This window comes from Megascapheus bottae, chromosome 23 (assembly GCF_031878675.1).
Source record: "Megascapheus bottae isolate mThoBot1 chromosome 23, mThoBot2.hap1, whole genome shotgun sequence".
NCBI lineage: Eukaryota > Metazoa > Chordata > Mammalia > Rodentia > Geomyidae > Megascapheus > Megascapheus bottae.
The window spans coordinates 25,247,962-25,264,095 of NC_143531.1; the positions used below are offsets into that span (position 1 = coordinate 25,247,962).

A 16,134-nucleotide genomic window follows, 5' to 3' on the forward strand; every position below is an offset into this window, starting at 1 on the left:
CCCTTCCCTCATTTTCTCACACTCCCCCTGCCCAAGTTCCTGTTCTGCCATGCTAGGCAAGTACTCTACCACTAGGCTAAACTCCTGGCCCCCTATGTTTAGTTTTTTAAAGGACCTCCATACTGCTTCCCAGAGTTGTTGAACAAGTTTACATTCCCACCAACAGAGTAGTAGAGTTCTCTTTTGGCCACATCCCCACCAGAATGTGTTACTACTAGTTTTCTTGATAATGGCCATTCTAACAGGAGTGAGGTGGACTCTCAATATTGTTTTGTTTGCATTTCTTTTTTATATATTTTCATTGTAATTAATAGAAGGGTTACATTATATTCACCAGATAGAAGGTGCATTACTTCACAAACATTGATACCCTTTCTCATGTCTTGGTCCCCATTTCCCTCCCTCTGCCCCCACCCTTCATCTTGTTTTCCCCCCTTCCCTATTCAATTTCAAATAACCAAATACGCATATATACAACATATCAGATAACAAGGTGAAATACTGTAACAATATGAGATAACCAAGGGACAGCAAAAGAGATGAGAGATAACATAGTACATTAAGGACAACAATCACTCATTATATGGCTTTTGTTTCTATATCCTGGAGGTCCTTTCATTTAGCGTCATTCTTTTTTTTTATATATATTTCTATTGTAATTAATAAAAGGGTTACATGATATTTGCCAGATAGAAGGTGCATTAATTCACATACATTGAAATTTAGCGTCATTCTATATGGCCTTATGTATCTAGGTTTTTCTCTATTGTAAATCTCTGCTAGGAGAGCCCAAGGTTTCTACTGATTATGACAAATGAGGGAAACCATTGAGCCTATGTTCCTTTGAGTCTGGCTGACTTCACTTAATATGATTTTTTCTAAGTCTTTCCGTTTCCTTACAAATGGAGCCATGTTGTTTTTTCTGACAGCAGCACAGAATTCCATTGCAGGTAAATACAAGACATCTTTTAGTGCTTTTGTATGTACGTACACTGGTAACACTGGTCCGAGGTCTTGAGCTTGGGGGCCTGAGCACTGTTCCAGAGATTTTTTTTTAACTCAAGGCTAGTGCTCTACCACTGAGCCACAGCTCAACTTCTGGCTTTTTGTTGTTAATTGGAGATAAAGAGTCTCATGAGCTTTCCTGCTCAGGCTGGCCTTGAACTGGATCCTCTAATCTCAGCCTCCCAACTGGCTAGGATTACAGGCATGAGCCACCTCGCCCAGCTATTTCAACAGAAGAGAAGAAAACTGTGAGAATGTTTCTCAAGAATATTAGAACCCTGGGGTATGCTAACTTCAGACGGAGGGGAGGGGAAGAGAGAATAAGAATAATTCCTCTGAAATAAAATAATAAAAAGGGCCGGGAGTTTGGCCTAGTGGTAGAGTGCTTGCCTAGCATGCACGAAGACCCGGGTTCGATTCCTCGGTACCCCACATACATAGCAAAAAGCTGGAAGTGGTGCTGAGGCTCAAGTGGTAGAGTTCTAGCCTTGAGAAAAGTCCAAGGACAGTGCTCAAGCCCTGAGCCCAAGCCCAGGACTGGCAAATAAAATAAAATAAAATAAAATAATAAAAAGATAACTGGAGATTTTATAAGATAAACATAGTAAGGGTTACATAGAGCCCCACACCAGAGGTTCAGATGACTCTCTCACTTAAGGAAAGAGATAAAGTGGTTTCCAGTGGAACCACTCTTTCATAAGAAACATCACAAAGAGCATGGAGTCTACGTCTGAGGCAATGGAGCGTTTGGATCTGAGCTGTAAGTGGCTTGTTAGTTTTCTGACTTAATTATTGCATGCATTAGATAAAGATAGCCATAATGGCACTGGATAAAACAGAAGGAATGAAAATGCAAGAAGGCAGGAACATGTAGGGATGACGAGAGAGAAAGAATACACCACTAATATAACGGCAGAAGCTGCCATTTGTTGAATGCACATTCCATGCAGAGCAAAAACTAAATGTGCTCAACATGTTACCTCATTTGGAGATCTAGCGTAATTCTAGAATGTTCCAGAAACCTATCTATGGTCATGCAGCTAGTCAAAGACAGATATGGAATCTGAACCCAGCCTGTTTCACAAAGAACGATGGACCTTTGATTTCTAAATAAGAAATTGGATTTACTTTTCCTTCACATATTGACTTCTTCAAATAGAGCTCTACCTAAAATTGTGTAAAGCACTTTTCTTGAGATTTCTTTTTGTTTTCTTAGATATATTAAAAGAACATATTCAAATGCCCTTTGAGTGTTTTCTGCAGAGTGAAGATTGAGTTTCCTCTATCTTATTACTTTACCTCATATTACTTTCATTTTTGCAAACTCCATTTCTTCCCAAATCATTGGAATGGCACCTTTGAGCCCAGCCTAGAAAAAGTATCCATCTTTATCTCCTCCTGTTTGGTAATGCGACACCCAGACATGGATCCAAGACTTCAATTTCAGTGCTGACACATTTTTTGCCTTTGTCCTTGGCCCATCTTTCTGCCCCCATCTCCTCTCATAAATAAGGATAGCAGTGAGAATTGCATTCTAGCATACCTAAGGCCCAGTCAATTTGTTTTTAAGTATTAGATAAGTCTCTAGAAAATGTTGAAATGTCAAGTGTTACCGGACATTTTTTATTGCTTCAAAATAAGGTAAGTTTGTTAACATAATAAAATAATCCAAATCAAGAAGAATAATTCACTAAGGAATTTGTATCTACTACACAAGTTGAAAACACAAAGTAGTCATTTTCCCTGACAAAAGGGGCCTCAGAGTGCGGACACAGGAGGGGAAATTCATCGTCTAAAGCACACTGGTCCTGCCAAGTCACTGGTGGCTCACACCTACAATCCCAGATAGTCAGGAGGCTGGATCTGAGGGTTGCGGTTCAAAGCAGGAAAGTCTTGGATCCTGTTCCTAACATTTTCTCTTGTTCGTTGAAGTAATAGGCTCCAGGGGGCAAAGGCATGGGCTGGAGTCAGTGGGTCCTAGGAAACTTTGGGGACTAGCTAAAATATGGAAGGGAAGTCCTTAGTTTTCATTGCCAGGAAAGAAAGCATGTAATGGCTCACCATTTAATTAGTGGGGAAACCGATTCTTAGCCAACATCACATAGCAGGTAGCCTCTGAGTTCTGACAGGACTTCATCCTTTCTCTCCTACCAAATCCTGTTTCTCATTTTGGGAATAGATAACTGTACTTAGAGCCTGCCAGTACTGTTGAACTATGAATTCAAAGAATATTAGGCTAAGTTCGAATGCCCAGGTGATAGGGAAAAAGCTGGAGGCAAAGCTATACCAACCTTACCCTGTAAAGTGCATGGGCCATTTTCCAAGCTCTTCTTTTAGTCTCAGTGGCTTAGTGGCTTTGCCTTCATCTCAGTTCCTCTAACATAACATGAAGAAATATTTTCATGCCTTCTTCATTGCTCTGCAGTAAAGATTAATTGGTCCATGCTTATTGTTTTCTTTGAAGAGGAAAAGCTTGGGCTGGAATTTTCATCCTCATTCCATATTTCTTGATTCTATTCAATAGATCTGGAACTGTGAATTCTCTACCAGTATCCTTTTAAAACTGGTTGAAACTAGGAACCAGGGGGGATTTCTTGAGCTTTCCTAACTGGAAGTGGTTTGAAGGGTTGAGTTGTTGGCTGGGATTGAGGAGAGGGAGGGAAGAAAGAAGCTTGACTGAATGGAAACTCCCAAACATTCCGAGGTCTGCACCTCCACCTGGAATTCTGGGGTTATTTCAGTATTGGCTTTGACCTTGGCTGGATATACTGCTTATTTATAACTTCTTTCCCTTCATGTCCCCTCCTTTCTTCCAGCCCCTTCCTCCTGCCAAACTGTGCAGAAATGACACACATAGGACACTCCAGCCCACCGAAAATGTTAGCACATATCACATCCACATACAGGTTGGATATCCATTATCCAAAGTGCTTGCAACCAGAAATGCTTCAGGTTTTGTCCACCTTTTGAATATTTGTGACCTAGGGTAGGTAGAAAGGTCACGATCACACCCAGGAGCTACAGAGCAGCTCCAGCACTGTATCAGAACATTTTGTCAAATATCCAGTTTCATCACTCTTTCTCATGTAGCCATCCCCCTCACTGAGGTCACATTTTTTTTTTTTTTGATCAGTCACCAGCGCTTGAACTCAAGGCCTGGGCACTGTCCCTCATCTCTTTCACTCCAGGCTAGCGCTTGACCATTTGAGCTACAGCACCACAACTGGTTTTCTCGTGGCTAATTGGAAATGAGTCTCATGAACTTTTCTGCCCAGGCTGGCAATGAAAAGTGATCCTCTGATCTCAGCCTCCTGAGCTGCTAGGATTACAAATGTAAGCCACCAGAGCCCAGCTCATTTCTGGAGGAAAGAAAAAGAAAAGCTTAATCTCCAATATACATCCCCAGTGCACTAACAGATATCAATTCAGAATGGAGCCTGGTTCATTTGTTGGCTAGAGCGTTCCAGAATCAAGCTCTTGGAACCTGGATGAACCACGAACTGCATTTTGTGGTCCTTGCCTGGTCTTTTTCATGTTTCCACTGCCAAGGTAAACAATCCCAGAAAGTCTCCCTTTGCTTCCCAGACCAGACCAATAGAATGTGATAATTGCAGTCAGCTATCAGGACTGGGCACTTCCACAGCTCATTTACATAGGTGGACCAGAACGAAACTGGCAGGACCTTCCAGTATTTCTCTATAGAAGGGGGCACTTCCTGTGTCTCCTCTGGAGCAAGCACTTTCCTTTTATATGGAAGACTTTCTCCCCTGTTTTGCAGTTGTTGCTTTCTTCTTCTTCTTCTTTTGAATATGAAGTCTTCTCTTTTATCTTGAAGTCTTTCCCAGTGAATTTTTGTTCACAGGGGCATAGGAAGTTTTTCTTTGGGGGATTTCTGGCCAGAGAAACCCCTTCTTACAAATGCTTTTCAAACAACCCCTGGCTTTCTATAAGAGCCCATTCTTTGGCATGGAGTCGGTTGCAGGATTTGGTGGGAATTCCACAGTCCTGGTGTACAATGGCAGGGTCAGACCCACGCTGCGTGGAAACTCAGCCTGCCTACCCTGCAGAGAAGCTTCACAGGGAGCAGGCAGGCTGTGGAGTTTGAAGGTTTTGTTGGTAAATGCACATTTACACCTTAAACAAGAAGGCACTCACCCTCTCCCTTGCCCGGTGGGAACAGTGCATGCCAGTTACTTTGTAGTCACACAGGTCAAGGTTCCCATCTAGGACTGACCCAGTGACCCTGAATGACATGGAGACTCCTTCAACAGCCCCTCTGGCCAGGGGCCTGCAGCTCATTCTAGTCCACTCATAGTCTCCAACCCACACATTGAGTGCCATTCTGTCTTGCCCAGACTACTGCTCATCTTCTCCTCCGATTCCTCCTCTTCTTGTTCTTCTTCTTCCTTTTTTCCTGCTCCTCTTCCCTTGCTTCAGAAAGGACAGCCTTGCTCCCATGCTGAGATCTCATTCCAGTCTTACTAGCCATAGTTCAGTGCCTTGCTTAAATGCCATTTCTGTTTCCCCCCCCCGTGTTGTTTTGAGAATATTCCTTGTCTATACCACACCTTTTGAAGATTTTTCATAAACTATCAAGGTTGTTATTCAATTATTCATTTATATTATATATCTATATACGAAATAAGTCTTTCATTTAAGAACAGGTCTATCTGACCTGTGTGTAGAAAGCTATTCTATAAATATTTATGAATTATAAATCGTTTAGAAGTAATTTTTCATGATCAATCCACAGGTTCACCAAAGGTATACTGAATTTTATTCTATGTCAGCTTGTGTTCCATAAATCTTTTGTTTCCTTCTCTCTCTTGTATTTGAAAATGAGAGGGTCTCTGAGCCATGATAAGAACAACCGATGCCTCTTTCTACAAACAGATTTCTTCAAAAACACATATTTTTGTGAGAGAGAGCAAGGCTGGGTTCCTGTTGTTTCGGCGCCATGTTGCTTCCTCTTTAACACATATTTTTTTTTAACTGACTACTTTTGGGGATGGAGTGGAGTATGTGCCACTTTATCAGAATGAAAACAAAATGCAGTATCTCCCCATGAGAAGGAAAATGGATTTTTTTCTTTGTAATTCTCACAGTAGGAGATAATTCTTCTTACTGTTATTATTCTATCTTATTATTACTTTCATTATACCTACTGTGTTCCAGACTCTGTGCTGAGTACATGTGAGATTTCATCTGGTCCTCACAGTAGCCTGCTGAGAAATTTCATGGGTAAATTATGGGGGTATCAACTGTTTTGACTATACTTTGAGCCCTAAGGAGTTAGAATGCCTGCTTGCAGATTGCAGGATGGAAATGTATTTGAGGGAAGCAGGTCATGACCAGGAGTATTAGAAAACACTCTTAGGAAAACTAGAGAGCACGGTCTAAGTTGGAAACCACAGCAAATCTATATTCACAAATCAACTCAGCCTCTTCATCTTCCCATCATGATACCAAGGTGCAGATGTGATGGAGAATCATATTCCTTTGTTAGTAGTCCTGAGATATCCAAATCACACAGCCCTACACTTAGTAAATTCTGAGAGGAACCAAATCAGGACGATATGCATTCCCATTTTCTTCTTTCTTTCCTCACATTTCCATTGATCTTTTTAATCAGTACATCAAGAACTAATTGTAAACATCTACCAATAAAGGCAGGCACCATATGGATTCTCTGACCCCAGAAGAATTTAGAATGTCCTAGCAAAGACCAGAAATAAGAGCAAAGCAATAAGGAATAACCCCAGTGATGTCTCCAGGTGGTGAGCAAATGTGTTACCACCACTTCAGAGGAATTTCAGATCAAAGCCAAACAGGCTGCTGTGCTCTCAGATTTCCATTTCTTCAGCAAGATGTGACTTGAAAACCTTGAAAGAGAGGTAAGATTTAGCTACTTAGAGGAGACAAGAGCAGACAGGCAGTTGATGTGATAGCTACAGAGTGAGCAAAGGAATAGAAGGATTCCCAACTTTGCCTTCCCTTTTTCCGATTTCCCTTTTACCTCATCCCAAAGATGATTGGAATTATGTTGTTGGTTTGTTTTTTTTCTTAAGGGGTGGGTGGGTGTGGACTGTTGTTCTGACTGAATAAAGAAGGAGATTCCTTTTGCGTTTGGACCATTCCCTTTATATTTTGAAATACTAAATGATATTCAACTCTGGCTTGGGAATATGTCAAAGAAAATACTATCTATTTAGCTAGTTAACTATGTCAATCCTGGGGCTTGAACTCAGGACCTAAGCACTATGAACTTTTTTTTTTTTCCTTGAACGTATCAATCTATCACTTGAGTCACAGCTCCACTTCAGCTTTTTTTGTGTGTGGTTAAAAGTGTCACAGCCATTCCTGCCTGAGCTGGCTTCAAACTGTAATCCTCAGATCTCAGCCTCCTGGCTAGCTAGATTACAGATATAAGCCACTAATGTCCAGCTATATCTATTTTTTTATTGGAGCTTGAACTAAGGGTCTCATGCTCTGGCTTAACTATTTTTTTTCCTCCTCAAGCATTCTACCACTTCATCCACACATCCATCTGTACATTTTTTCCCCTGTTTAATTGGAGGTAAAAGTCTCTTAATTTGTCTGCCTCGGCTGGCTTTGAACTAGGATCCTTAGATCTCAGCCTCCTGAGTAGCTGGGATTATAGGTGTGAGTCACCAATGTCTGGCTAGGGAAAAATACTAATTAAGGAGCAGAAATGACACCTTACACAAAGTATTAGGCCAAGTGGTCTTAAAGTTATAGCAAATATAACTAAAGTGGCCTAAACAATAAATCACATGTATTGCCTTGTGGGAAATGAAAAGGATAGAAATATTGTTCCGCGTGGAATAATGCACTCACTTGGTTCTGTCCAGTTTTCCGCCCATCCCCATGTGTATTACATTTGTCCTCAGACTGGCTCTCCACATGGTAGCAAGATGGTGGCAGACATGAGATGTCCGCTCAAGACATCTGGATTTATGCCTCTACTTAAAAGTTAAAAAAAGAAGAAGAAGTCATGAAGCCTCAGTCAAGCCTTGCTGGACATGTTCTTTCTAAGACTGGGTCACATGTCCCTTATAACCCACTCACCACTATGACCAATATGATTGCCATGGGAGCATCAAACGAATGCAGATGGACCTCTGTGTTACATCATAGACGGAGAGAAACTAGAGAAAAGGCTTCTGGGGGGAGGAGGAAGAAGAAAGGAAAGTAGAGTAGTCTGCTAGGTAGAGGATGCTGTAAAACCCCACTACAAATTCTTGGATATGCCTACCAAGATGGTGAGCCTAATTCCTTCCCTACATTAGGTGTGTCATACCCATCACACAGCTAATGGAAAGGCAATATCAGGCAAGGAATAAGGCCTCCTCTCAGCAGGTGTGTGGGTGAGGGCGCCATCTTGGAAGTGGCTCCTCTAGGCCTGTCAAGGCCAGTGAACTCCACCGACACCCTGACTGCAGGTAAACGAAGGACCATGAGCCAGGGCTACCCAACAAGTCACTCCTGAATTCCCCACAAACATTGTGAGACAATGTTTGTTGTTCTAGACCACAAAGTTGTTTGTTTGTTTTTTTTTCTTGTTACTTCAGAGAGATTTATTTCAGCTGAAGATTTATGATGTGTGCTAACCAGGGTGATAAAATTACAGAATCCAGGAATTAGAACAGTATATTCCAGAATACTAGAATTCTAACAGATTGGGTTAAATCAGAATTTTCACTGCTGTCTACACTCTGCTTATTTGACAGACACACATGAGTTCAAGTTCTGTCTATTCTCAGTTGCTGGACACTTGACACATTACTAATTTCTCTATGCCTCACTTTCTTCCTTGGTGCAAAGTAGACCACAACGTTTTAAGGTAATACACAATAGATTAGGCAACTAACTGTAACAGCTTGAGTAGTCACTCATTTGGAATGTGGAGCTCAAACGAATGTCTTTAAGATGTCTGATTAAAGTGCGAAGGAATCATTGCGAGTCTGAATAAAGTGGAAAAAATTGGATTTAGGCCAACCCAATTCTGGTCCTACCTCTAGTACCATGAAACTCTTTTAAATGATGTTTCTTCTTGATCTACTGAGCATAAAGGAACTTTATTAAATACTACCTGATGCCTCTTCCAGCTCTCTCAGTTCCCTCAGACGCTGAAGTTTTGCTTTGTTTTAGCTGATAGAGCACAGAATTCAAAGCTCCAGTTCTAGAATGAAATGCTTTGTGTTTAAGTCACAGTATAGTTTCTTACCAAGTTGAAGTCATGATGCTTGGATGAGTATGTTCCTCTTTTTAAGCCTTGATTTCCTCAGAGCTTTGGAGAGAGGATCAAAGGAGATAGTTCAGGTATTTTTAGCATACAGTTAGTAAGTGCTAAGCAAATGCAAATCATCATGTTATTTATATTATACAGCAGCCAACTTTTGAAATGGCAGACCTGTGTTTATTGTATCATTAATAGATGGTTTATGGTTTATTTGGCTTTAACCTCATCAATATGCAGAGGAAATTCTATAGGATCCTGGAAGGCTCCTATTCTTTTACTATGACAGAAATGTATCTACTGTGTTTTCCCTTATCATTCACTGTTGGTTTGCCGCAGATCGGGAAGCCAGCTGCCTAGTCCAGGCTCGTGCTATCAGAATGATGGAGTCTGTGGCCCTGATGATCTACTTTTTCCTGGGTTCCAGAAATTTCTCACAGTAGAAAGTGAAGCATTTCTATTTGCTTGATTATCTCCAGAACACAGCCTACAGTTGGCACTATATTTTATGTGCTTCAGCTAGCAAATAGAAGTCTCTGCTGTTTCTTCTCACATCTTACAGTGTGTTCATTAATGTTTGAGTTTATTGTCCACCAGATGCCAGTACCTGGCGGTGCCAGCTTGGAAAGCCTGCCTTCCAGGTCTCCCTGACTCACACTATGGGCTGGACAGCCCACAGTCTTTTCACAAGTCCCAGTCCTCCTCACACGCATCCGTAATGCTAAATCCCCGTTGGCCTAGCTCAGTTTTCTGAGATAATATCCAAGATCAATATCTGATGTTTATATTTGCTCTGGCACCTGTTGCTTGACTTAGGTAGGACTCATTTTGTGGAAACAGGCTTAGAATATTCTGAGATTTCTATTTTCTTCTTGCACATCCAGGGTCACCTGAGGTTTCAGACTAACTCTCCAGCTGGACGCATGGGGTATCTGGGGCTAAATTCCGTGCCAATGCGCCTGAGTAAGGCCAGGGCAGTGATTCCCTGTGCTCAGAGTTTAATATGCTAAGGTTTAAAAATAGAAATAACTTTTGTTCCTTATTTCTGTACTGTTTTGTAGCCTAATTCCATCCAAGCCACAGGGTTAGCATTCACATTGTGTTTTTCATTCAAAAGTCTGCTGTTCTTTTTACAGCCTTAAGGGGACTACTCTAAATATTCCTGACGGGCCTTGTTGTGATGTGTAGCACGAGTTATCTGAACAAGTTGAGATCTTGTGTGTATGTGGGGGGGCAGTTCTGGGGTTTGAACTTAAGATCTCAGCCCCTCATATAACTTTTTAGCTCCAGGATCATGCTTCACCACAAGAACCATGCCTCCACTTCTAGAAGTATTTTTTTGCCAGTGTGGGGCTTGAACTCAGGGCCTGAGCACAGACCTTGGGCTTTTTTTTTTCTCAAGTCTAGAGCTCTACCACTTGAGCCACAGCACCACTTCCAGCTTTTTCTATGTATGTGGTACCAAGGAATTGAACCCGGGTCTTCGTGCACACTAGGCAAACACTCTACCACTAGGCCAAACACCTGGCCCCTGGAATTTTTTTTTTTTTTGCTGTTTAATTAATAAGAGTCTCATAAGTTTGTTTTCTTGGGCTGGCTTTAAACCTTAAACAATCAGCTCTGAGCTTTCTGAGTAGCTGGGATTATGGGCATGAGCCTCTGGTGGCCAGCACAAGTTGATATCTTAGCTCAGTCTATTTTGTGGCTATTCTCTTGTTCCTCTATGCTTTATTATTTTGGTAGGTTTTAAGGTATTCTCTGCTTTCTAGCCTAGAATCATATCTTTCACAGTATTAGCGCTGTTCAGTTTGCATCCCATTTGCGATGTTAGGTGCCTATTTACCTCAAGACGTGTACTTTTCTATTGACTATGCCATCAGGAAGTGGGAACTCTGTCCACAGGGTATTATTTCTGTTTGTCTGTCTCTCCACAGGTACTATGAAAAGAATATTCTGCTTCTAATAACCATCAATAATTTAATGAGGCAACTTTTACTCAAAACACTTGTTTTCTAACAAGTCATATTAAAGTCTTGTTATCAAAACACAGGCAAAGGAGGTAAAAAACTTGTTTTATGGTTTTACAACTCAGATCAGATAACATTTAACCCATGTCAGAGTCCTGTAGCAAACACCCTCTGCTCGCCCTACGATATATTGTTGTGATGCCAACAAAAAAATCAACCTGATTGTAGATGATAGATTTTAAAATACACACACACACACACACACACACACACACACACATGCCTTCCTGCCTTTCCCCCCATATTCTGATGTGTCACCATCAACTATGCACATTTATGTAGTTGCAGTCAAATCTCAATTGTTGTGTGAGATTTAATAGCTCTATAGGTGATTTTTAATGACATATTTAAAATTGCTTATATGTGACTTCGAAATATATTTCTGGAATGGCATTTGGCAATAGAATTAGCTGACATTCTGAGAATTCGTTTCAAAGACAGTACTAAATATTTACTAGGAATTATTGATTCCTTTTGTTTCCCATACTTACTTCATCAGCTCTTCCCAGCTCTCCATTCTGTGTTTTCTCTCTGAAGGCTGAATTTGCTGAAACTTTCTTCAAGTGAGAGATATGTAAGTACTTAGGTATCAGAATTTTTTCACTTACAAATAAATTAAATATCAACCTGCAGAATAGCTACTGTCCACAGTGAGAACCCAAGAATCCATAAAGAATAACAAAGAATACATATATATATACATATATTATATATATTTGTGGGTCATGGGGCTTGAACTTGGCCTGGGCACTGTCCCTGAGCTCTTCAGCTCAAGGCTACCACCCTACCCTTGAACCAAGCCCCACTTCCTGTTTTCTAGAGGTTAATTGGAGATAAGAGGCTCAGGTCCTTTTGTGCCTGGGCTGGCTTTGAACCTTGATCCTCAGATCTCAGCCTCTTGAGTAGCCACCACGCCCGGCAACAAAGAATAATTTTGACAGAGTAATGATAAAAGAAAAGAAGAGAAGGCTTAGAAGGAAATTTGCTCTAGTCTAGCAATGACTGCTGTGCAATCAGGAAATACTGGCCTTGCCTTCTCTTTTATCAGCTGCCTGATGTCTACAAGTAACTTAACCTCTCTGACCTTCAGGTTTTTCTTTGTATACAATAGGAAGAATGTATCCACTTTTGAGCACTGTGTGAGGATTTGGTATCTTTGTAAAGAATGTTGATCAATGTTATTTATCGGAAGACCTATAAGAGTACTTAAATAGAGTAATTGAGGGATGTTCACCATACCACACACCCATAATCCCAGCTGCCTAGAAGATAAGGAAGGAGGATCTTGGTTTGAAATCAACCCCAGAAGAAGTTAGCAATACCTTATCTCAAAAAACAAGCTGGGCCGGGAGGTTGGCCTAGTAGTAGAGTGCTTGCCTAGCATGCATGAAGACCTGGGTTCTGGTTACCAATTCCTTGGTACCACATACATAGAAAAGCCAGAAGTGGTGCTGTGGCTCAAGTGGTAGAGCATTAGCCTTCAGGAAAATCCAAGGACAATGCTCAGGCCCTGAGTTCAGTCCCCAGGACTAGCAAAAAGAAAAAAGAAACAACAACAACAACAAAAAAAAACCCCAAGCTGCACATCATGGTTCACACCTGCTACTCAGGAAGAGGCAGTACAACTTCCTATCTGAAAATTTAACTGAGGGATAATGGCTCGAGTATAGAAAACTTAACTAACAAGTGCAAGGCCCCAACTTCAATCCCCAGTACCACCTGGATAAATTAATCAAATATAGCTAAGTATTCAGTGAATATTTATTGAATAAGTGGTAGCTATAACAATGATAAGAGTTAAGCTGGAAAAATTGTTCTAAAGTAAAATTATTACTGTTGTAAAGCAATTTAGAAGTAATATGGGTTCTTGCTATTTGTGGGCTCGGGGTAGGATTAGACGTGAAGCACTAAAAGACAAGCAGCTTCATTTTAATACAGACAGAATCTAGTGCATCCTTTGTAGGGAAGACGTGTTATCCATGATTGCATTGTTTAATAGTTACTGCTAAAAAAAAATATTGGTGTTTTAAAAGAATTCCAGGAAACCAGAAGCTTCTAGGTAATATATGAATCATAGGGAAAGGAAGCCCCATTTTCTGGCTAGAGTTTGATTCTCTAATGTTAAAACAATGTCTGCAGGCCAGATATTCCATTACCTTAACTTCAATTAACCTCTTCTAATGGCAAAGCATCCCCTGTGACTCAGGCAAACCCTCAGGCCCAGCCTCAGGAATGAAGCTCAGAATGTATCTCTGCTGTTGACAGAGATCTCTTGCATGGCCTTGAACTCCTGGCTGCTTCATTTTGCTCTAGGTCTTCTTTCTACAAAAAAATCATTCTTTAGCCATTTGTTTATTTCCATCTTAATTTCATTAGGGGAATTCCATGCCCTCTGTCCTAAGATTTCTGTAACCAGAAGTTGTATGTATGCACCAGCGTGTGTGTGTGTGTGTGTGTGTGTGTGTGTGTGTGTGTGTGAGTGTGAGTGCCTCAGTGTGTTTTAGTCCCTGGCTCTACTAGTGGCTGGAACCATGACCAAGGCCCAGTGTGGACTTGGTGTGGAGCTTCTTCCTAGCCCAGAGCTGAATGCACTAATCCCAGGCTACTCATTTTCCAGCTTCTTCTTCTTTATAACAATGACAGCGAGTATCCACATCCAAATGATGAACGAGACGTGGGAACATTCCCCCATTGGGCATCTGCTGGTCTTATAACCTTCAGAGGTGACGAGGAGAAGAATCAGGTGGATGAGACACACAGGTCTGTGACACGGGGCCCTGATTGCTGAGTGGGGGAATCTTGGAGCGTCACAGCCAAAACAAAAACAAAAACAAACCAAACAAATAAAAACAAATCTCACATTTGAGTGCATCTCAATTCTTACAGGAGCCACAAGGCTGAAGGCCTCTGCCCCGAAGCCCCAGGCTGCCTGCGCTGAGCTGCACTGTTTGCTTTCATCCTTTTCACTTCAGAATCCTGCCTCCAGCGAGGCAGTGCACTGCAGCCTGAGAGACCAAGGCGTGGGGAGTATCAGAACCCTCTGTCCACTCTAGGAGCTGACCAGAGGCCCCACTGGAGCTCACTGGCACAGGTACTGGCCTGTCTTGCAGCTGCAGCCAAGGTCAAGCCTTTCCTCATTAGTTCTCTGTGGGGAAAAGGTCATCCCCTGCTACTTGTTAGACATTCCTGCCCCCAAGACACCCAATCCCAAGGATTCCCATGATTAAACTCTTTCAACTCTGCCCAGGCCATTTCCCAGAATGCAGCATGGGTTCCTGGAGTGCTTGGCCAGTCAAGTTCCCATCTTACTCTGCAGGGATGGACTTGTATGGACAACATCTGAATTTGGGCTCTGCTCTTCTCCCGGAATAATAGCCAAGTCACCCTGCACGTAGGTGACTAAGCAAGGCCACTGAAATGGCCCAAGCAAGAGACGTCTTCCCATAGTGACATACCAGGACACAGGAGGCTGTTCACATCAGCCTTGTGTAAGCGTGTGGATTCCTAAACATTTCTGCCCCTCGGTCACCACACACTGAAGCAGCTGCAGACTTCTGCCTCGGCATTGGGAAGAGCAGATGCAAATGTTCACGAGGAATTGTACGGGGTGGAGGGGTAACAGTTCCATACACGATCCACGGACAGACACTGTGATGCTTTTTAATTCCCTCTTGTGTTCTGTGTATTTACGTCTCAAATCCTGAACATGAGACACAACAGTAACTCTATCTTTAATTAGTAAACATAGCAGCTTATTTCAACAGATGATGATGGAATACACACACACACACAGACACACTCACACACAGACACACAGACACACACAGACACAGACACAGACACACACACACACACACACACACACACACACACGTGAGGCTTTTGCGTATTATATATACCACTGCAAAAATCTGGACTACTCTTTTCCTTTCCTCTGCAGACAAACCTAAAAATCACAATTCTCATCTTTTTGAGGGGTGGGGTGATACTGTCTTGTAAACTCAGAATGTAAGATTTATTAGGCAGGCACTCTGCCACCACTCAAGACACATTTCCAGCTCTTCTTGTGTTAGAGAGGGCCTCACTTTTGGCAGAGGACCAGCTTTAGACCACCAGTCTCTTACCCAGAGCTGGGATCACAGGCTTGTGCCACCATACCCAATTTGATGGATATGAGATCTAACTTTTTCCTCTTGCTGGCTTACACTGAGCTCTTCTAGATTTCTGCTTCCTGAGTAACGAGGACCAAAGGCATGGTCAACTGTATCTGGCTGACTTTTGCCTCTTAGTGACAGAAAGTATTTAACGTAGGAACAAGGAAAATATATTTGTGCTGTGGAGCCAATATTATGGTACATGTCTACTTATGTTCTTCAATGCTCAGGAAATGTTGGTCATATGCTAATAGGAAGCAGGGAGCTATGGCTTTCTCCCATTATGAGACAGGTGGAGTCTGAAAGGACTTACTATACACTGTGTGCAAGTGGAGGGAGTTACATGACTTTGATGTTAACACAAACACCTAGCCTACAAGCTAGGACATCTCTAAGGGAATTTTTACTGGGATCTATATTCATCTGCATTTTAGAAGTAACAAGTGAGAGTTCCCTTCTCACGCTTCTGCCACCAGCCTGTCAATGGGGATAGTTCTGGGTCTCCTGGCTGGCTTAGAGCCAGAGTGACTTCAGGGATTTCTTGGCTTGGTTGAAAGCAGTTGGTCAAACCCAATCTGGAAGACTGAGCCAATGGGATCCTGCAGGCACACATACTCTAGCTTTCGGTTTCTCTAATGGGTTTGCTTACTGGTCATTTCATGTTTCTTGCTAACCTTCTTGTTTCTAC

The 16,134-nt window shown here is 41.9% G+C and overlaps 1 long non-coding RNA gene across 1 annotated transcript; it reads left to right on the forward strand.

Annotated features, from left to right (window-relative positions):
• The first annotated feature begins 9,261 nt into the window (after positions 1-9,261).
• On the forward strand, positions 9,262-14,774 carry LOC150047469 (uncharacterized). Its single transcript, XR_016539402.1, has 5 exons — positions 9,262-9,348; positions 11,792-11,866; positions 13,910-14,052; positions 14,179-14,383; positions 14,609-14,774. It is a non-coding gene; the product is annotated as an uncharacterized LOC150047469 (long non-coding RNA).
• The last annotated feature ends 1,360 nt before the right edge of the window (positions 14,775-16,134 follow it).